The sequence below is a fragment of the Pleurodeles waltl genome, chromosome 6 (genome assembly GCF_031143425.1).
Source record: "Pleurodeles waltl isolate 20211129_DDA chromosome 6, aPleWal1.hap1.20221129, whole genome shotgun sequence".
NCBI classification, from domain to species: Eukaryota; Metazoa; Chordata; class Amphibia; order Caudata; family Salamandridae; genus Pleurodeles; species Pleurodeles waltl.
This window is the reverse complement of record NC_090445.1, coordinates 482,918,748-482,941,067: the sequence shown is the minus strand read 5'-3', so window position 1 is coordinate 482,941,067 and position 22,320 is coordinate 482,918,748.

Below are 22,320 nucleotides of genomic sequence, written 5' to 3'. Positions count from 1 at the left end.
AAATTGAAATGGTGGCTTCTCTGTGAATTTGTCAGCGCAATTTTTCTATAAACTGACTGAAATAAAAGATAAACACTCCAATTACGCAATTCCACATGGCCTACGATTTATCAAAATGTACATAGCATCTTTATTTACTCATTGTTTTCAGCCCTTCCCTTTCCAAGTAGATTTTAGAACTGCTTGAACAGGCAGAAATGAAAAAATAAAAGCTGCACAAATCTGGTAACTATCTACCCCCTACTAGTCGTTGAAGAATGATCCAGAAAGCACCGGTGGCATCAAAACAGATTTAGAAGTGTACATGAAATTTATTAACATGTCATGAAACAGGAGCCATGGCACTGTATCTTATGAGCACTAAAACCAGCAAGAGGCCTCCCGTCCCACACTCATAAAATGCAATCATTTTGTCGGAAATATCAACTTGCCAGTTTCTAATAAAGCAGCAATTTTAATCCAAAATAAATTCTTTACATTTTGGATGAATAAACTCAATTGCTCCATGTCCACTCCAAAGCACTGTGGTCTGTCCGAAATTACAGAAATTCACTACATTTTTTCTTTCGAAAACAAAAGCTTGTGTTTTTCACCGATCAGTCAGCCACCCGTCGTACTCTCAGTTAAGGCTAGAGTACATCTCTCTTGTTCACTTATAAACATCAGAATTAGCAGCGATGTCCATATAATTGCAAAGACTTTCACTGCCACTGCACCAAGGAGAGCCAAAATTATTTCAAGATTGGCCACAATGTATTGCGGTAGATCACAATTGTGTCCCTGTCATTACATAATAAATAGCCACAATTATATCAAAAACACCCACAGTAAACCATTGCTTGTGCTGAAGACAATCACATTGTTGGAAGGATGTCCTCTGTCTCAAGAATGGAGCACAGATATGATTGTGACAGCTAAACCATTGCTAAGAATGCTGACTATATCAAGGGTGTGGCACCATTTTGAAATATGACCCTTTCTTACATACCAGTGATAAATACTGCCCTTATCCCAGTGTTGACAATAGTAATAGCAGCGAAATTCACATATTCCAAGGATGGCCTATTTCCTTGTGCTTACTACACAAAAACCCTCACTGCATTTTCAATGGGTGTTCCAACTTTTTCCGCCCCACACTACCTTCCTTCTGTCAAAGCTCATAAACGTTCCCTCTCACCACATGGTAATTTAAAGAATGTGGGCCTGGAGCACTATTGTGTGTCTTCCCACCTGGGACCAGGGAGTCATCATTATAAAGGACTGGTATGGGAAGATGTTGGTGTACTCATGACTATCCGAGCAGGACATTTAGATGTGGGTAATGATTGGTAGAGGTTGTGAAATTTCATTTGATATCATGTCTAGACCCTCTATATTGCTCCCCTACATCTTCTCACCATTGTGTGTCTGCTCATACCTTGAAGTAGACTGAACCAGCACCGCATGAGCCTGTATCCAAGTTGCAATCTACTGAGATTGAAACATGTCATCATAAACATTGGTGTACTATGTGCTCATTTGATTGCATATGTATTTTGGATTTCCATCTGCTGCTCCTTCATCGTGAAGCCATGGCAATGGGAGTACAAAATACACACAATGTTTCCATGTCCATGCCCTTCACACACTTCTTTTCTTGCCACATGCCCCTGCTCTATTAGTTTAACCATCTCCTTGATAGATAGATAGATAGATAGATAGATAGATAGATAGATAGATAGATAGATAGATAGATAGATAGATAGATAGATAGATAGGCAGGCTTCGGCTGCCAAGTCTCTTCCCATTCCCTTTTCCCTAAGGGCTCCTTATGTTCTTACTAACATTACATGATGCATGAGGTCTCAGAAGGCAAAACTGTGTTATTGGCTGATATGAAGATACCCCTGTAGAGGTTGAAAGCCAGTCATGGTGTGGGATGCACCTCTGAGTAATTACAAGTGACTGAGATTATTTCAACTTTTGCCAATCACTTTCTGTTTTCCTTAAACCAGATTTATGTGTCATACCTGACATGCAGCAGAATAAGAGGGACAGTTTGCATTACTACATTAAAATTCATCCCATCATATACACCTAGCTCAAAGCTTCTGAACAGCATATCATTTTTAGATCTGGTTAAAACAAGTTTAGCTGTTTTGCTATCTGCTCAAGCATTTGTCATGAAAAATGCACAAATCAATTGATTGCTTTCCAGCCATTGATTGTTGGGCTGGGTCCCTTCAGCAATAGCTTAACAGAAAATTCATTCTCATTTTGGAACAACTTAGAAAAGTATTTCCTCTCCATCATTTTACAGCCATATCACTAGTGTGTTAATTGTGCAAATCGGCCAATGGAGTGGTATGAACACAGGCACAGACTGTGAAGAGTCCCAGCACTGCAAAAAAGTCAGGCACTCGTTTATCTATTGGGCTTTGAACTTAGCGGAGAAGCAGATTTACTGACGTGCCTTAGGACTGCCTCGTAATCAGCTTGAAGTATGCAGGTAGGGAAAGAGTGGCATGAGGTGGGGAAATTTGCTTCCTTTTATAACATCTATCAGGCCGAATTGGGGTTGTCCTGATCTGCTATTGATCCACCTTGAGGAGAATGATCTGGTGAAGCTGTCTGGGCTCACCCTCCTGAAACATATGCAACAAGACTTGAAATTTCTCAGACAAAAATTGCACTGCACATGCTTAGTATGGGTGGAGTTTGTGCCTAGACGAACATGGAGAGGGGCTATGAAACAGGGAGCCATGGAAAGGGTAATGCAGGTTTTCTGTTGGGCTGATGATATCAAGGTTTTAAGACATGAGGACATCACAGAGCAAGATGAAGGGCTTTTCCAGGTGGATGGTGTGCCCCTGTCCGAGTTGGGCAATGCTTACTACCTTACGGACCTCAGGTTACTTGCGGGTGACTTGTGGGGTGAGAAGATGTGGCTCAACGAAAAGGTTTGAAGATGCTATGTTGCAGTAGGGTTCTCTGGTGGGGCAGCAAAACGCCAACAGGGTTTGTGCTGTGTGGCAGTATATGAAGGACAGTGGAGCGTCAGATGCGGGCCTGGCCACCCTTCCAGGAGAAAAAAGAAGCAGGTGAAGGATGAGAGTGTGGGGGATGCCCAAAGCAGGTAGGGCATGAAAGGAAAAGGGGGATGTGTGGGGAAATGGAAGTGAAAAGTGAAGGAATGAGTGAAAAGGATGATCAAGGAGAAGTTAAGAGGGTGGGGTTCCTAAAGTTGGATTTTGTTAGAAAGTTAAAAGTTATGAACAAGTTGCAATCCTGTCCTAAATAAATAGCCTTTTACACTAAACAGACTGTGTCACTGTGAGAAAGTAGCCTCTTTCTATCCTTGTTACCCCCACTTTTGGCCTGTTTGTGAGTGTATGTCAGGGTGTTTTCACTGTCTCACTGGGATCCTGCTAGCCAGGGCCCAGTGCTCATAGTGAAAACCCTATGTTTTCAGTATGTTTGTTATGTGTCACTGGGACCCTGCTAGTCAGGACCCCAGTGCTCATAAGTTTGTGACCTATATGTATGTGATCCCTGTGTGATGCCTAACTGTCTCACTGAGGCTCTGCTAACCAGAACCTCAGCGGATATGCTCTCTCTGTACAAATTGTCACTAACAGGCTAGTGACCAATTTCACCAATTCACATTGGCATGCTGGAACACCCTTATAATTCCCTAGTATATGGTACTGAGGTTCCCAGGGTATTGGGGTTCCAGGAGATCCCTATGGGCTGCAGCATTTCTTTTGCCACCCATAGGGAGCTCTGACAATTCTTACACAGGCCTACCCTTGCAGCCTGAGTGAAATAACGTCCACGTTATTTCACAGCCATTTACCACTGCACTTAAGTAACTTATAAGTCACCTATATGTCTAACCTTTACCTGGTAAAGGTTGGGTGCTAAGTTACTTAGTGTGTGGGCACCCTGGCACTAGCCAAGGTGCCCCCACATTGTTCAGGGCAAATTCCCCGGACTTTGTGATTGCGGGGACACATTACACGCGTGCACTATACATATGTCACGACATATGTATAGCGTCACAATGGTAACTCCGAACATGGCCATGTAACATGTCTAAGATCATGGAATTGTGCCCCCAATGCCATTCTGGCATTGGGGAGACAATTCCATGATCCCCTGAGTCTCTAGCACAGACCCGGGTACTGCCAAACTACCTTTCCCGGGGTTTCACTGCAGCTGCTGCCAACCCCTCAGACAGGTTTCTGCCCTCCTGGGGTCCAGCCAGGCTTGGCCCAGGAAGGCAGAACAAAGGACTTCCGCAGAGAGAGGGTGTTACACCCTCTCCCTTTGGAAAAAGGTGTCAGGGCTGGGGAGGAGTATCCTCCCCCAGCCTCTGGAAATGCTTTCATGGGCACAGATGGTGCCCATTTCTGCATAAGCCAGTCTACACCGGTTCAGGGATCCCCCAGCCCTGCTCTGGCGCGAAACTGGACAAAGGAAAGGGGAGTGACCACTCCCCTGACCTGCACCTCCCCTGGAAGGTGCCCAGAGCTCCTCCAGTGTGCTCCAGACCTCTGCCATCTTGGAAACAGAGGTGCTGCTGGCACACTGGACTGCTCTGAGTGGCCAGTGCCAGCAGGTGACGTCAGAGACTTCTTCTGATAGGCTCCTCCAGGTGTTGCTAGCCTATCCTCTCTCCTCTCTCCTAGGTAGCCAAACCTCCTTTTCTGGCTATTTAGGGTCTCTGCTTTGAGGAATTCTTTAGATAACGAATGCAAGAGCTCATCAGAGTTCCTCTGCATCTCTCTCTTCACCTTCTGCCAAGGAATCGACTGCTGACCGCGCTGGAAGCCTGCAAAACTGCAACAAAGTAGCAAAGACGACTACTGTGACCTTGTAACGCTGATCCTGCCGCCTTCTCGACTGTTTTCCTGGTGGTGCATGCTGTGGGGGTAGTCTGCCTCCTCTCTGCACTAGAAGCTCCAAAGAAATCTCCTGTGGGTCGACTGAATCTTCCCCCTGCAACCGCAGGTACCAAAGAACTGCATCACCGGTCCACTGGGTCTCCTCTCAGCACGACGAGCGAGGTCCCTTGAACTCAGCAACTCTGTCCAAGTGACTCCCACAGTCCAGTGACTCTTCAGTCCAAGTTTGGTGGAGGTAAGTCCTTGCCTCCCCACGCTAGACTGCATTGTTGGGAACCGTGTGATTTGCAGCTGCTTCGGCTCCTGTGCACTCTTCCAGGATTTCCTTTGTGCACAGCCAAGCTTGGGTCCCCGGCACTCTAACCTGCAGTGCACGACCCCCTGAGTTGTCCTCCGGCGTCGGGTGAGCTCCGGTTCACTCCACTTTGTAGTGCCTGTTCTGGCACTTCTGCGGGTGCTGCTTGCTTCTGAGTGGGCTCTTTGTCTTGCTGGACGCCCCCTCTGTCTCCTCATGCAATTGGCGACATCCTGGTCCCTCCTGGGCCACAGCAGCATCCAAAAACTCTAACCGCAACCCTTGCAGCTAGCAAGGCTTGTTTGCGGTCTTTCTGCACGAAACTACCTCTGCAAGCTTCTTCGCGATGTGGGACATCCATCCTCCAAAGGGGAAGTTTCTAGCCCTTGTCGTTCTTGCAGAATCCACAGCTTCTACCATCTGGTGGCAGCTTCTTTGCACCCACAGCTGGCATTTCCTCGGCATCTGCCCACTCCCGACTTGATCGTGACTCTTGGACTTGGTCCCCTTGTTCCACAGGTACTCTCGTCAGGAAATCCATTGTTGTTGATTTGCTGGTGTTGGTCTTCCTTGCAGAATTCCCCTATCACGACTTCTGTGCTCTTTGGGGAACTTAGGTGCACTTTGCACCCACTTTTCAGGGTCTTGGGGTGGGCTATTTTTCTAACCCTCACTGTTTTCTTACAGTCCCAGCGACCCTCTACAAGGTCACATAGGTTTGGGGTCCATTCGTGGTTCGCATACCACTTCTAGAGTATATGGTTTGTGTTGCCCCTATCCCTATGTGCCCCCATTGCATTCTATTGTGACTATATATTGTTTGCACTGTTTTCTATTGCTATTACTGCATATTTTGGTATTGTGTACATATATCTTGTGTATATTTGCTATCCTCATACTGAGGGTACTCACTGAGATACTTTGGCATATTGTCATAAAAATAAAGTACCTTTATTTTTAGTATATCTGTGTATTGTGTTTTCTTATGATATTGTGCATATGACACTAGTGGTATTGTAGGAGCTTCACTAGTCTCCTAGTTCAGCCTAAGCTGCTCTGCTAAGCTACCTTTTCTATCAGCCTAAGCTGCTAGACACCCCTCTACACTAATAAGGGATACCTGGACCTGGTGCAAGGTGTAAGTACCCCTTGGTACCCACTACAAGCCAGGCCAGCCTCCTACAGTCACTGAATGTGCCCTGACTACATTTAGGAACCCATACTCGGGAAGGATGCGGTGGCACAAATATTAGACTGACAGAGGTGAGCAAAACACCACACGAGAAGGTGGTATTGGGGAAGGAACTTCTGTGACCGCCAGCACTTCATTACCCAATTTTTACAATAGCATTTGCAGCACTAAGCGCTGGGATCAGGCAGAGGATTAAATAAAATCAGAGGAATTAAAGGGACCATCTCCTGCAAGGCCGTCAGGGAAAAAAACAGAAGAGGCAAATACTGCCAGCACACGTACACATGTATCTGCAGATTGGAGTGCCCCTTGTTGCAATTGTCACAGGAATGGAATCGGGGAACCAACCCAGCAGTGCTTCTAGTCTGGATTTGGGTGCCAAAGGTGCCAAAAGGCTTACTCACTCCTTCCAGCTAAACATGTATTCTAAGTTCAGCTTCTTGAAGGACGCAGGCACCACCCTCTTTCCAAGCATTGATGGTCTCCCAGGCCTGCAGTCACCACTGCAATCTCAAGCAACAGCTGGCAAAGGGGGAAGCGGTCCAGGACTGTCATTCAGTCATACCACGCACTGCTTGAGAGCCGGACTGGCCTGCATGGCACCCTCTGATGCTGGGGCCACCGGCTGAGGACAGGCTCATCCCAGCACTGGGGAAATCAGGCCCAATGTTGTACAGGCAAGCAGGCCTCCTGCCCTAGACCAGGGGCAGGTACTAGGCCCCTCTCAGAAGCTCTCTATCTCCTCGCCCACAGTGCTAAGTGGTTGCACTTTCCACAACACAGCTAATGCAAACGCTGGCTCATGCAGGCAGATTCCTCGTGGTTGTGGAAATCAGGAAGACAGGGCTCAAGGCTGCCAATTAAATGTACTGCTAACAATGAACCAGGAAGAACCCTTGGAAATCACAAAGCTGGTTTGGAAAGAAATCTTCCCTGTGACTTTGCAGATCACTTCACCCAGTCCCCTAAGGGGAAGCACATCCCACAGTGACATTGTTCTAAGCATTGGAGTGAGCAGGTGGAATCTTCAAGCTGGTGAGTCCCATGAAGGCAAGACTCAAGCCTCCCACAAACTGAGCCTCTGGCCACATCCCAGGAGGAACTCTTGAAAACTGTACACCCTGACCAGATGTGTGACGTCTAAACGGGCCTACACAGATTCTCACTGCAAACTTCCTCACTGTCGGTCACCAATAAATCAAGTCACTCCATACCGGCACACCAAGAGGGAGCCCAAGAGATGCTATCATAAATCAGCACTCCAGCATGCAAGGAAATGCTGGCATCATACTAGCAAGATTCACTCCAGGAAAACAGCCCAGCAGTGGGACAGCAAGCCTGTATGGCTGGCATTGAACTTGACCTTAGGAGTAAAGCTTACCTAGGTCAGAAAAAAGTTTCACAAGCGGACAGCTTCTGAACATAGTTCAGTTGTCAGTAGAGGCACTCGAGTGCCCATCCAAAAATTTGATTTCCAGCTGTCACTTCTTAACACTCTGGCTGTCTTTGTAGCCAGTATCAATGAGAAGTTAGAGAATCTAAATTCACTCATCTAACGGGCACATGTGGCCCGGGTGTGGACAAATTGTCTTCTCTCCCCTCCATGCTCAGTGATCTACTCATAGATTAAAACAAAGGGTCTAAGATACCTCAGGGCTCACCTTCCTTGGAAGGAAAAAATAACAGTGAGCCATAAGGCATGCTAGTCACCTTGGGAAGATGCCTACTACAAAATCCCGCAATCCCAGGTGCGGAAGATTTGCCTCCTCCCACATCAGATCAACTGACAACAACCACTGAGAATAGTGCCCAATTAGATAACACACTGGTGCCCAAATTAAACACAAGACAAAGACAGAGTCAAAGAAAGGAATGCTGGAACAAAAAGAACACCACACCAAACCAACTGGGCATTCACCTCCTCTTCAGATCAAGGACCAGACAGGCAGTGGAGGCAGCTCAACAACCAGTTGATCAACCACTTGACATATCAGTGCTTGATAATCAGCCCACCGCTGTGCCCAGAGTAGGTCCCAGCATGCACAACAGTATGGAGGAGGAAGCAGGTCCCAAAACTCTCGTACCAACAGTGACCAAAGTTGTAAAGGCCATATCACTGCACTCTGAAGAAGACAAAACCTGCACCCTCAGCCCTCGACACAATGGCAGACTCTTGGTCAAAGCCCCTCTGGAAACTGCTGAGTAAATAGCAACAGGTAAAATGCCGGCATTAGGATCAAGGGACACTAGATTAAAAGGCAAGCCTAATATAGTGGTGGCGGAAGCCTGGACAGCAACCAACAGCCCCACCATTCCAACAGCTGGCACCATCTAATTGGGCTCTGCTCTACAAATAACTGCAGGCACCAAGCCGGCTCCAATGACAAGGGTCACTTACTCAGAAGGGGGTCTAGCACAGAGTCGGCTGAAGCCTGGACAGCACCCTTTAGCCATACCGCTCCAAGGGTCAGTATCACTGAACCAGAAGTGTGAGGGCAAACCCTGGTTGATGGCTATGGACTGGCGATGCATCATTGTAGGAAGCTGGTCTGGTGTGTGGTGGGTAACTATGGTAGTTACACCTTATAACAGGTCCAGGTATCCCCTCTCAGTGAAGTGTAGGCAGTGTCCAGAAGAGAGTCTCTCTAGAGGTAGCTGTGGATGAGCAGCCAAGGCTTATCTAGGAGACATGCAAAGCTCAAGCAACACCACTGCAGTCACAAAATATTTACACACAAGAAAGAAAACACTTGGTTGTAAAAAAATAAAGGTACTTTATTTTAGGAACACAGTATCAGAAAATACTAGCGAGACAACCCACCAATAAGATATACACACTAATAAACAGTGAGAGGCATAAAAAGGTTAGAAAACAGTTTAAAATAGCAATATGCAATAGTAGCCCTAGGGGGAGCCCAAATCATATACTAAGAAAGTACAATACGAACACAGGGCCCCCACCTAGGTAAGTAAATCGTGTAGAGGGGAGCTGTGAGTATTAGGAGACCACACAGGTAAGTTTTGTAGTACCCCCAGCGACCAGGAACTCAGGAGTAAAACACTGGATTTCCCCAAAACGACTCCAAAGGATGAAAAGAAGCAAAAGAAGACAGCCAGAACGTCCTGCGAGGAACCAGCAGTGGAAAACCGAAGATGGAGACCTGTGGAAAGAGGGGACCAAGTCCAGGGAGAGTAGAAGATACTACCCACCCAGAGGTGTCTTTTGGAGTTGGTTGGCGTAGAAGGAAGACAGGTCAGCAGTGCAGCACAGAAGCTGGAGAAGAGTTCTTGATGCATGCAAAAGGTGTCCCATGCTGGAAGCTGGATTGCAGATAGGTATTGATGAAGGATTTCCACCAACAAGCCTTGGCAAAGACAAACCCGCAGTTGGCAGAAAGGTGGTGCTGCCGTGGACCAGCTAGGTCCAGGAGGACTGTACCCAGGAGGGGGAGTCACAGGGGACCCTCCGCATTGCAGAAGGCCCACAGGAGCAGAGGCAGCACCCACAGGTGGCCCACAGAGCAGGGTCACAGAAGTCACAGAAGCAGCCCACGCAGCACCACAGAAGTTGCACCCACTTCGCCGGACGACCACGCAGAGATCCAGAAGTTGCAGGAGGGAGTGCTGGGGGTTGGAGCTACATGTTGCCTGAAGTTCCCCTTGGAGGTGAAGCAACAGTCCTTGGCAGCTGCAAAGGACGTGGTGCACGGGGGTACTGTCTTGCATGAAGTGGAAAGGACTTAACACCACCAAAGTGCGACAGCTGGTAGAGAGGATAAAGGGAGACTCTCCGGACCACCATCCCTGATGCAGAACCAACGCCACTCAGGATGAGGGGAGATCCATGCAGCCATTCGTCGATGCAGCCAGGTACCTGTAGTTACAGGGGAGTGATGCCTTCACCCCAAGGGTGATTCCTTCTTCTTCTTGTGCAGGCTGAAGAGTTGAAGTCTTATTAGGATGCACAGCTGGGGAAATGTTGCAACGCTGGAAGGAGTACGGATTCAATGTTGCAGAAGAGTCTTCCTCATGGATCTCCAGCTTGTAGGTTCCTGGAGGGTCCAGTCGCGGTTCCTGAGGCCAGATGTCAAAGCAGAGGTTGCAGAGGAGTCCTGCTGGAGTCTTTGAAGCCAAATCTGAGGACCCACCCCAGAGGAAGACCCTATATAGCCCAAAGAGGGGACTTGGTCACCTAACCAGGTAACTACCTATCAGAGGATGCATTTGCCTGGCCTTGCCACTCAGATGCTCCCAGAGCTTCCTGCCAACCTTGGAATCAAGATGGCAGAACCCAGGGGCCCTCTGGAGGAGCTCTGGGCACCACTCCTGGGTTGGTGATGGACAGGGGAGTGGTCACTCACCTTTCCATTGTCCAGTTTTGCACCAGAGCAGCGACTGGGGGTCCCTGAACTGGTGTGGACTGGTTTATGCATGAAGGGCACCAAATGTGCCCTTCAAATCGAAAGTGCCCTTCAAAGCAAAACCAGTGGCGTGGAGAGGCTACCCCTCCTAAGACAGTCCCACCTATTTCCAAAGGGGGCGGGTGTTACCTCCTCTCCAAAGAAAATCCTTTATTCTGCCTTCCTGGGCTTGATCATATCAAGCAGCAGGAGGGCAGAAACCCATTTGAGGGGTGGCAGCAGCTGGGCTGCCTGGGAAAACCCAGTAAGACTGGTGGTAGCAATGCTGGGGGTCCTCTAAGGAGCCCCAAGAGTGCATGGAATCATAATTCCAATACTTGCAACAGTATTGGGGTATGCTTCCAACATGTTTGATACCAAACATTCCCAGGTTTGGAGTTACCGTTATGTAGCTGGACTTAGGTAGTGACCTATGTCCAGTACATATATAAAATGGTGTCCCCACACTCACAAAGTCCAGTGAAATGGAGCTGGAGTTCATGGGGGCAACACTGCGAGTGCAGTGGTGCCCTCACACACAGTACCCTGCCCTCTGGGCTGAGAGGGCCTACCATAGGGGTGACTGACAGTGACCTGTAGTGAAACAGGTGGCACAGACTGAAATGGCAGGCCTGCAGAACCCTTTGCCTGGGCTCCCTATGGGTGGAAGAACATTTGCTGCAGCCTATAGGGTCCCCTGGAACCAATGCCCTGGTTAGCTACCTACCATATACTTGGGACTTACATGGGGGCACCAGTATTGCAATTGTTGAAAAAAGGTTGGTAGCATCCAAATTTGGAGGAGAGAGCATAATCCCTGTGGTCCTGGTTTGAAGGATCATAGTGAACACAGTCAAACACACTGACATCAGGCAGAAAATGGGGGTTAACCGTGCCAAGAAAGAGAGCACTTTCCTACAATCATCCCAATGGAATCAAACACTAAACCCTGGCACCACCATAACAGCTGTAGAACACAAACACACTCATTTCTATGCCAGAACACAAATCTAAAGGTCACTGCCATGTCCTGAACAGGGACCACATCTTATTGCTGTTATCGCCCATTTCTATCTTAGCTGATCTAAGATCAAAGGACATACCGTTGATTGCATTTATGCCCTCTAAAGATCCATCAATGAGCGAAACCACAATGACCATTTTGAAAACATCAGCAACTGCCCAAAAAGTGTTTACAGAATGGCTTACTTTAAGAAATGGGAAATAAACCTCACCCCTTATCAAGAATCACCCTTGCTACAGCTTAGCCAAAATAAAACAGCAACTAGATCATACAAACTCATCTATTCAGTGGTCAAGCGGGCTTTGAGCATTCATTACAAAGAGGGTAACATCCAACGGCCAACAAGCCTAACTTCCAAATACAATCGGGCGACATGACCTGGACTTAAGGTGGATCTCCTGAAGAGTAAATTGATCATCTGCCACCTCATGACAAATCTCAATTATTGGCCTCTTCCTATTTGGAAAATAGGTAAGGTCTCCTCCGTCTATGCTCATGAAACGTTAACGGCCTTACCAGCAAAACATCCGACCCTGAGTTCCTTCTTTACATAGAAACATTTGATATCATTCTCTTACAGAAGACTTGGCTAGCTGAACAATTCCACCTTCAGGAGTTCACAACCTTTTCTGCACCAGCAATCAAGAGGGCAAAATATGGTCACCTACAGGGTGGTCTGACAACATATGTCTTAACAACTTGCACCTCAGTAAAGACACTAATCTCCAGCTACTAGCAATTATGGCAATCAAGAGCTCTATCTTCAAACAAAACATTGAAACTGAATTAGCAATCATAAATGCCTACATCCATCCCAAAAACAAGTCAAAGGCCTCCCGTCAGCTGGTGGAGCAGCTACTGAAGTACATGAGCGATGAAAAAACTTCCAACGTAGTCCTTTTGGGTGATGTGAATCTGCACCTTTTCGGCTTCTCACTGGATGACATTGTGATAGCCCAATCATCAAGCTGGCCATACCAGATCAAGTCATAACCCCCCATAGCAAAATAAACAAAACCGGCAGGCGTTTACTGAGCACCTTGGTTTCAGAGCCCTCAATGGCAGGTTTACTGAAGACTGTCCACTGGCGGCTTCATTCTACTACTCCACACTAGGCTACACCTTTGTCACCCTCTTGTTATTTCACTAGGAGACGTCCTTTTGAGCCAACTTTAAAATAATCAAGTACTCACAGTTGACTATAGAGGACCTGTCAAAGTCTGCACTGGCACTGCTGCAAGCACCAATGAACACATCCACCTGCACTATTGTAAAATGGGAGCACTTCATCAGAAGGTTGGCAGAAGAATTTGCCATCACACCCAACACAAGACTTAACCAAGTACCTACTGGATTGGGGAGCATTGCGAGGGCCCAACAAATACAAGTGAAGCAACTTAAGGAGGCGATAACTAGCATATTAGGAGCTCTTCGTCACAAACCTAGGGAAATTGTCCTTCAAACAACAATAAGACAACACATATCTACACTCACTAAGCTGAAGTGGACCGTTAACAGGTCACGGGAAGATGAGCAATGGGTCAGACTGTTTTCAGTTAACAAGTATGTTGACAGCATATGTTTCTGGGGACAGTCAGCAAGCTAATGCGCCTATCTCATGGAGGAGTCACCTCTCACATACCTGAAGAAACTTAGTCTACCTATCTGGGGGACCACATCAACTAGCAACTGGCCACAAACCTAATGGGCCAAGAAGCAAGGGTAACTTAAAAAGGAGCCTCCAATGACCCTGACCCAAAGGGAACTAGCCTTTCCTTACTCCTGTCTCAACTAGCAGCTGGCTCTGAATACGCATCCAGGCAATACCAAATCAATTAGATGACAAATCACAGAAGGTATAAGAGAGGAGTCACCGAGGCCCAATGGTATCCCCCCTGACACTCTACAAGCAAAACACAGAGTACTTGGCGGTGATCTTGGAACCAAATATTTTCTCAAATTAAGCTTCTAGGCACACTGCCAGCCTGATGGAGAGGATTGATAATTTCACCATTTTATAAAAGTGCTGATGTCTAGTTGCCTCATTGACAAAGAGGCCAAATACTGTGCAGGAACACTGCTAGACAAGCTTACATTATGGGCATCTCAGAAATTCATAATCCCACTCAATCAGATGGGGTTTTCTAAAATCACAGGTATGACAACTTATATTCTAGTCATGTCCCGCCTCATAGATGCAGCGAAAGTATCCAAGTAGCCCCTCCATTTCTGCTTTATTGACTTTCAGGCAGCCTTTGACCATGTGGATCGTGGAAAACTCTGGAGCTGACCTTTTGGAATATCCCCCAGCTCCTGCTGGACCAGTTCTTACTGCTTCACAAAGACACATGGATCAAGGTCAGGCTACGCAAAGGAACCCAACTCTCCAGATGAATACCTACAAGCAAGGGACTGAAGCAGGGGTGAGAACTCACACCCACATTATTCATCTTGTTTTTGGCAGACTTGACACCAAGGCTTGACATCTGTAACTCTCATGTCCAAAACTAGGGGGCATGCCCCTTTCCAGCTTCTTGTATGCTGACGATGTGGTCTTGGTGAGCCACACCAAGGTGAGGCTGCAGCGTCTTCTTAATACATTTCCGTTCATGTTGTGGTGACTTGCCCTTTCATCACTTTGTGCAACTGAGATATGCCCTTGTCATTCCTGTGTTCCCGGTTACATGCACTTTTTGTTTCTCTATCACTATGAAATGCCAACTCCTAACCAATGTCACTATCACACACACCTTTCCTCTTGTGGTACTGATATTGTCTTCCAATCTATCTGTGTCAATGCCTTGTCTCCCATCTTGCATGTGACACCTACATGCTGTTCCATAATTCTGAAATGCACTTCCCAGACTTGTCATGTCACCAATATGACCTTACTAACTCCCATTCACTTGACATGCAGGTCCCATTACTCTGCATAACTGACATCAGTTTGATATCTTTTATGTAATTGTAGCCTACTACCCATATGTATCAAATAGGTCTTTTGATTCCTCTGTGTCCTTAGATTTTGGTTAGATTCAGGAAACCCTTTAACTATTTAAAGTGCAAAGGCCAAGCCCAACTACAAACGCCTTTGCCTTTATGAAGCATGTGCAGTATAGTAAGGATTGGCATTGTGTGCTCCCTCTGTGATTGCATCATCTTTGTGGATCTGCTGCCATTGTAGCCACCTTACTCCAAATGCCAGTCCCTTGCAGCACAGTGTAAGCACCCATCAGCATTGTATTCCCCAATAATGCTGACGGACTAGCTATACAACATAGTGGATAGAATGCTTGGTCAGACCACTAGTCATTCTGCTTTTCTGGGGCAATCCAGCTGTAGACTGCTTGTGCTAAGGTAACGCCCAGTGGTAGGCCACATGTCAGTGTGTAGTGCAGAGCAGCATTATATGCTCTTTGGTTCGATCACAGTTAGTACCACCTGACTCAGGTATACTGCCCTTCAGAGAGCAGAGAAAGCAGTGGAGTATCAAAAATACCCTCCACAAAATGTGAAGCACCAGTCCACTGCACCACATGTAGCAGGCTTGTGAGGCTGCTGTTTTTCTGTGTCTCTGGTGCCGGTCAGACAGAAAGAAACTGTTAATTCCAGGGTTCGTCCTAGATGTAAGCTGACCTCCAAAGAGGCAGTGATGCCGGGTGAACTCTAAAAGTGGTGGGGTGCAAAGCCATACTCCAAATTGTGAGTGCATTGAACTAACAGGAGTTAGAGGGCAACAAAGCTTCTATAGCCACCCCAAGACATCTCCAGTAACTTCTCTGCAGCTGCAAGGACCCTCAGCCTCTTTATGTCCGATGGAATTTGCAGTGTCGGCACACTCTAGCCCCGACCTCTCCTCATACACCAAGCCTCACTCAGATCCTTAGGAAATCTAAAAAATAAATCTGTCCTTCCTCCAAATCATATGTCAATCGGGCACATTTGTGCGTGTCTGTTTGATTCACACAATAAACTTTGTTAGGGCTTTATGTGGAATGCAAAAAGTGGGTGGTCTGAAAGAGGCATGGCCTATTTAATTAAGGGTGTATCCTCAATACATAAACTAACTTTTGTGGTTATCATAGTGTGCCACTGGACCAGTATTTTGGTTCCTTTCTAAGCTTTCTGTCACTGCATCCAGACAACAAATGTAATTCACCTGAAACTAGCCAAGATTATTGACTTTGTCAATGGTTGTTAGCGGTTTAAGACAAATGAGTAACAATGATTTTCTTGAAAATGATTTAATACTGAAATTGTGAGACTGTGAATTAAACGTTAATGAGGCCTGTCAGTCGTCTTGAGAGTGCATTAATCATCTCCATCTCTATATCTCACAACTCATCTTTTTCCTCTTCAGCGCTTTGTTCACTCTCTCCTGAATGCACATCCTCACATTTCTCTCACTTCACCACTCCCCAACACACAGCACACCTACTCACCTGTACGCAATGCACTTTCTTTTACTTTTGCTTTGTAAATATTTTGACAAATGTGTACTTTCTTCACAAACATTTGCAGAAATTCACAATTACAACTGGAAACATAGCTATTGATCTGTGTATGTGCGCCCAGAAGAGAGGCCAATGATTGGAGGTGTGTGTATTCTGAACACATTTATACCTCATTGATTCGCACCCGACTTCAGCCTCAACTCCAGAGCTCTCGACAGTAGCCATCACAAATACTAGGAGGCCACTCAGGTCATAATATGCACTACACAAGTGTAATATACTACACAGAAAAATATGGAACACACAATATCTTGGAAATTGGTAACACTCGTAGGGAATGCAGGATTAGGAAAAAGATGCGAAATATAGAAAGTAACTAATTCCCTGATCAGGATTACCTAAACATTTCCCACATTAAATGTTTAGAAAACGATCAGTGCTGTTTACCAGTGAAGTTAAAATACGGATGGCCCTTTACAAAGGGATGTATGATTTGTAAAGTTATGAGTGTGGAGTTGATGCACTCAGGAGGGACTCTCCATACTCGCAGTAGGATCTCCGTATGGTACACTCTGCAGTGCGCTTTATGGAGATTCGGCCCTGAGAGCGGAGACTCCTACCCGAGTGTGGAGACTCTGCACTAGTAACTTTACGAGTGGTAAGTCCAGGCCCATAATGAAGACAGTGCCCCACTTCAGTGTTAATGGCATTTAATTTACTTGTCTCTAGCCCCTATCACCTTTCCAAAGCAGTAGTGTTTGGCCCGAATACCCCTAATACAGATTACTATGTGTCTGACCTGTCGTACACCCATCCGCATCAGCGTGGCATGAGGTTTGTTCATTTCCAGCTAGTGCAGGTTGACAATCAATGCCGATGTGCACCTGCCCGAATTGGCAGGTTGGGATTTCTCTTCTTTCAGGAGGCTGAAAGCAGGAAGAGAGCAGGGCCACCTGCATGCCTGCCATATGAGCAGTGGCGGCCCGTCCTTTACGGTGGAGGGACCACGCCACCCCACCTTTTGCCCCTCATGAAGAGTGTCTGTCAGGCTGAACATAGGCCAGCCTGACAGACACTCTTCATTTTCAGCTCAGACAGCCAGGAGTGAGCCATGCGCGATTTGTGCAGACTCCTGGCTGCCTGAGCTGAACTTTGCTGGGCTGAGTAGGTCACAGCTCCTATGGACGTGACCTCCTCAGCTCAGCAAAGGTGCCTCGAGGCCCTCCCCTGGGTGATGAGGAAAGCGTCACCCATTGACAGTCACCCTGGGCGCTTCAGGTTTAAGCCCTGAAGCGCCCAGGGCGAGTGTCAATCAGTGACACTTTGTCACAGAGTGGGGTGGGGTCAGCAGTCTCACTGACCCCATCCCACTCTGTGACGAGGCTAGGACTGCTGCCTTCCCTCATTTGAGGGAAGGCAGCAGTCCCAACCCTCCTGGGACCTGGAGGCTGAAGGTAAGTGTGTGTGTGATATTTGAAATTGAATGTTTGGTGCGCGCGTGCATGTTTGAGTGTTATGGGTGTTGTTAATGGATGTGCGTGTGTGTGTGTGTGAAAGAATGACTGTGTGTGATCTTTTAAAATGAATGTGTGGTGCATGTGTGCATGTTTGAATGGTATGAGTGTTGTTAATGGATGTGCGTGCGTGTCTGTGTGTGAAAGAATGAGTGTGTGTGTGTGTGTGTGTGTGCTTCCCGCCCCCTCCCTCCTAAAGCTGCCGGCCGCCACTGCATATGAGATTGGGACAGATTTGCATTGAAACTAGAAGATTGATGTGACGCATAGCCTCGGACAGAGCTTTGCAAAGAAATGCCCGAGGGCTATATTATATCAGCCCAAAGCTGCTGATGGCATTTAGGGCCACATGTACAAACATCCGGTTCTGCGACTCACAAACTGCGGGTCTTAATGACTCGCTGTTTGCGACTCGCAAAACCGGATGTACAACAGTGTACTTAACACAGTTTGCAATTCCCAATGGGGTCGCAAATGACCTACCTCATGAATATTCATGAGGTAGTTTGCAATTTGCGACCCCATTGGGAATTGCCACCCTCACAGGGATAGTGGCCTGCTGGAGACAGCAGACCACCATGTCTGTGACTGCTTTTAAATAAAGCTGTTTTTCTTTTTCTAAATGCAGCCTGTTTTCCTTAAAGGAAAACTAGATGCATTTCAAACTCAAAAATTGAAAATTTTTCTTTTCATTTTTTCAGAGCAGGCAGTGGTCCATGGGACCACTGCCTGCTCTGAAAAAATATTTTAGCTGCCATTCACAAAGGGGAAATGGTCCCATGGAGACCCCTTCCGTTTGCAAATGAGTTTGCATCAGTTTGAAACTGCTGCTAACTGAGATTGTTTTGCGACCTCATTCGCGGTCACAAAACAATCATACGTACCATTTGGATTCGGTATTAGGAAGTGACGCCCTTGTCACTGCCCTTCCTAATACCGAATCACAAAACCGAAACTGCGATTTGTTAACAAGTTACCGAATCTCAGTTTGGGCTGTGTACTTCCCAAAAAGCATTTTTCAAGTCACAAAATGGCCGATTATGAGAATCAGCCCTTTTACAACTTGAAAAATGCTTTGTACACCTGGCCCTTAATCTCCACTTACATTGCACTAAAGGGGTGTAAAGAGGTAGGCCCTGTGTCTTGACATCAATCTTTGAGGCCCATACGTGCAAACCATTATTTGTGCTGCCATAAAGCGCCTGGCTGACTGACCTTGCATGTGAGGGAAAGGCCAAGCACTGACAATAATGATGTTAAAGCAATCTGTTTAATATGCATGGCGACATATTATAAATGTTTATTTTGAGCTGCTAATTAGAGAAGTGGGGCAGAGTCCCACTGCCCTAAGGGAGAAATTGTCAGTGCAAAGAGGATTGACAATCACCCGACCATAGTGGCAGAGGGAATAAATGAGCTGAAATGGATAATAAATTCAGAGTTGTTCCGAGAAGGGGACCCCAAACTATGTTTGGGCCAAGACACCTAAAAACCTGCAGATGTCCCTCTGTCCTCCGGTGTTTGGAAGTGAATTCCACCAGTGCTCATCTGAATACAAATCACTTTGAGAGTTAAACCTTAGTTAAATATGTGTATGGAAAGCAGCAGTCAGATATTGCTATCCTTCAACTGAATTATTTTATCAGATTGGTATAAATACAAGAAAATATATGGCCTTTGCTGGAAATGGGCTCTCTGCAGGGTCACCCCCAAACGTTTTGCCTTCCTCCTTCTCTTTTTATGACCTCATTTTTGCTGGCTTTAGGACTCTGCACAATTTACCACTGCTAATCAGTGCTACAGTGCATAGTCTCTCTCCCTACAATATTGTAACATTGGTTCATACCCAATTGCCATGTTTGTTCTACTTGTAGGACCCTAGTAAAGTGCTCTACATGTGTCCAGGACCTTTACATTGAATGCTACCAGTGGGCCTGCAGCACTGGTTGTGCCACCAACATAAGTAGCCCCTTCGGCATGTCTCAGGCCTGCCATTGCAAGGCCTGTGTCTGCAGTTTCACTGTCACTTCGACTTGGCATTCAAAAGTATTTGCCAAGCCTTAAACGCCCCTTTTTCTACATATGTCTCCCCTAAGGTAGACCCTAGGTAACCCACAGGGCAGGGTGTTGTGTAGGTAAAAGGCTGGCCATATAACTGTGTGTTTTATATGTCCTGGTAGTGGAAAACCCCTAAATTCATTTTCCACTGCTGTGAGGCCTGCTCCTTTTATAGGCTAACATTAGGGCTACCCTCATATACTGTTTGAGTGGTAGATTGTTATAAGAATGGAGTAGGCAAGTCATATTTAGGATGGCCAGAATGGTAATACAAAATCCTGCTGACTGCTGAGGTTGGATTTTATATTACTATTTTAGAAATGCCACTTTTAGAAAGTGAGCATTTCTCTGCACTTAATCCTTCTGTGTCTTACAGCCTGTCTCCAATCCACGTCTGGGCTGGGCTGGTTGACAGCTCTCTTGTGCATTTAACCCAGACAACCACAAACACAGGATACTCAGTCACACCTGCACACATCTGCATACTGAATGGGTCTTCCTGGGCTGGAAGGGTGGAGGGCCTGACACATTTCAAAGGACAGTGGCCTGGCCTCACACAATGGACTGCCAAACCCCCTAACTGAGACCCTGGCAGGCAGAGTTGTACTGGAAGGGGACCTTGTGCACTTCAAAACCACTCTTTGAAGTCTCCCCCACTTAAAAGACAGTTTTGGGTATAAAAACTGGGCCACTGACCCTACCAACTCAGACACTTCCTGGGGCAGACACTCTGAAGCAGATCCTGCAACCTGCCAAGAGGAACTGCATGGCTGCCCAAAGGACTCACCTGTACTGCTTTGCTGTGAAGGACTGCTGCCTTGCTGTTGGCCTGCTGCCTTGCTGGCCTCTGGCTCTGCTGAGAAGTGCTCTCCAAGGGCTTGGATTGAGCTTGCCTCCTGTACCTTAAGTCTCAGGACCAAAAAGACTTTTCCACTGCAAGGAAATTCCTGTGCGGTGAAAATCGACACACAGCTGCCGGAATCGATGCACAGCCTGCCTAGCAGTGAATGAATCACTGCATTGCCATTCCAGAACGACGCAGCCCGGCTCCCTGAGTGGAGATCGATGAAGTGCCAGCATTGCAACCAGAAATTCGACGCACAACCCACCGGATTGATGCATCGCCGAGCCAGAACGACGCAGCCTGACTTCCTGCGGGAGGAAGTGATGCAGCACCTGCTGTGCAACAGAAACTCCAACGCATCCCCCACCAGATCGTCGCAGCACCTGTAACTTCATCCTGCATGCCCAGGATTTCTACACATTGTCCCTAGGTGTCAAAAGACCCTCATCACAGCGAGGATTCAAGCCTCTGTGCCGGAATGGGATGCAAAGTCCTTGCTGCGTGGGAAAGAATCAACGCATCCTCTGTGTGCACCCGGAAATCCGACGCACACCCTTTGTTTTCCTTAAATATCTTATATTTTTTGTAACCTGTGTGGTGTATTTTTGTGGTGTCTTCACTGTGTTATTGCATGATTTACTGCACAAATGCTTTACAAATTGCTTTCTACGTTAAGCATGACTGCTCAGTGCCAAGCTACCAGAGGGTGGGCACAGGATAATTTGGATTGTGTGTGATTTACCGTGACTAGGATTGTGGTCCCTACTTGGACAAAGGTGTATACCTCTGTAAACTAGAGATCCCATTTCTAACAGCCTTTGACTCAAAAGCATTCTAACATTAGGATGTTGAGGCAAATCTGAGAAAAAATTGAGTTGTGAATGTGTGATTTGGTTCTGATATACAGTAGCGTGTATGTCCGTGTATTTTCAGATGTTTGCATGTGTGTGTGTGTGTGTGTTAGAAAAGGGGGCTTTGGATGGCAGTCAGGTTGCCCCTGACCAAGCAAGGACCCTCACTCTAGGCAGGGCAAAGGAAAAACACACCAGGTTAACACTCGCTCACCCTCTTGGTAGCTTGACGCAGATACAATGTGTAAAGTATTTGTACCAACTCACAAAGTCATACAATAAAAACGGTACATAATGACTCAACACTACATTAGAAAAGAAGCCAATATTTATCTGAGCAAAAGAAGACCAAAACGACAGAAATCCAACATACACAAGCAAAGTAATGAATTGTCGAAGATTAAACACAAAATAGCACTTAGAAACACAAATTCTTTGATTAGAAGATATCATGGCATTGTGACGGAGTGGTTCCCAACAATCCGACGCCAATGATGCCGGTCACGGAGTCACATGGACCCCCCATGTACAGTACCTTGTGAAAAAGAGGAAACAAGCCGGTGCACAGAGTTGGAGATCGGGGCGTTGCTATATCTGAGGCGGTGTTGGTTCTGGTGCTGTGGAGCGAAGGAGCAGAGGCGTTATGACGAGGCGTCGGGTCCTTGCTTCAGAGCGGTGGAGGTGAGGCGGCGTCTGTTAGAAATGTTGGATCTTCACACTTCCTGCGGAGTTGATGTTTGGAGTTCACGACGTGGTACAGCGACTTCCAGGGAGTTGTGGACTTCAACGTCGCTGCAGTGAC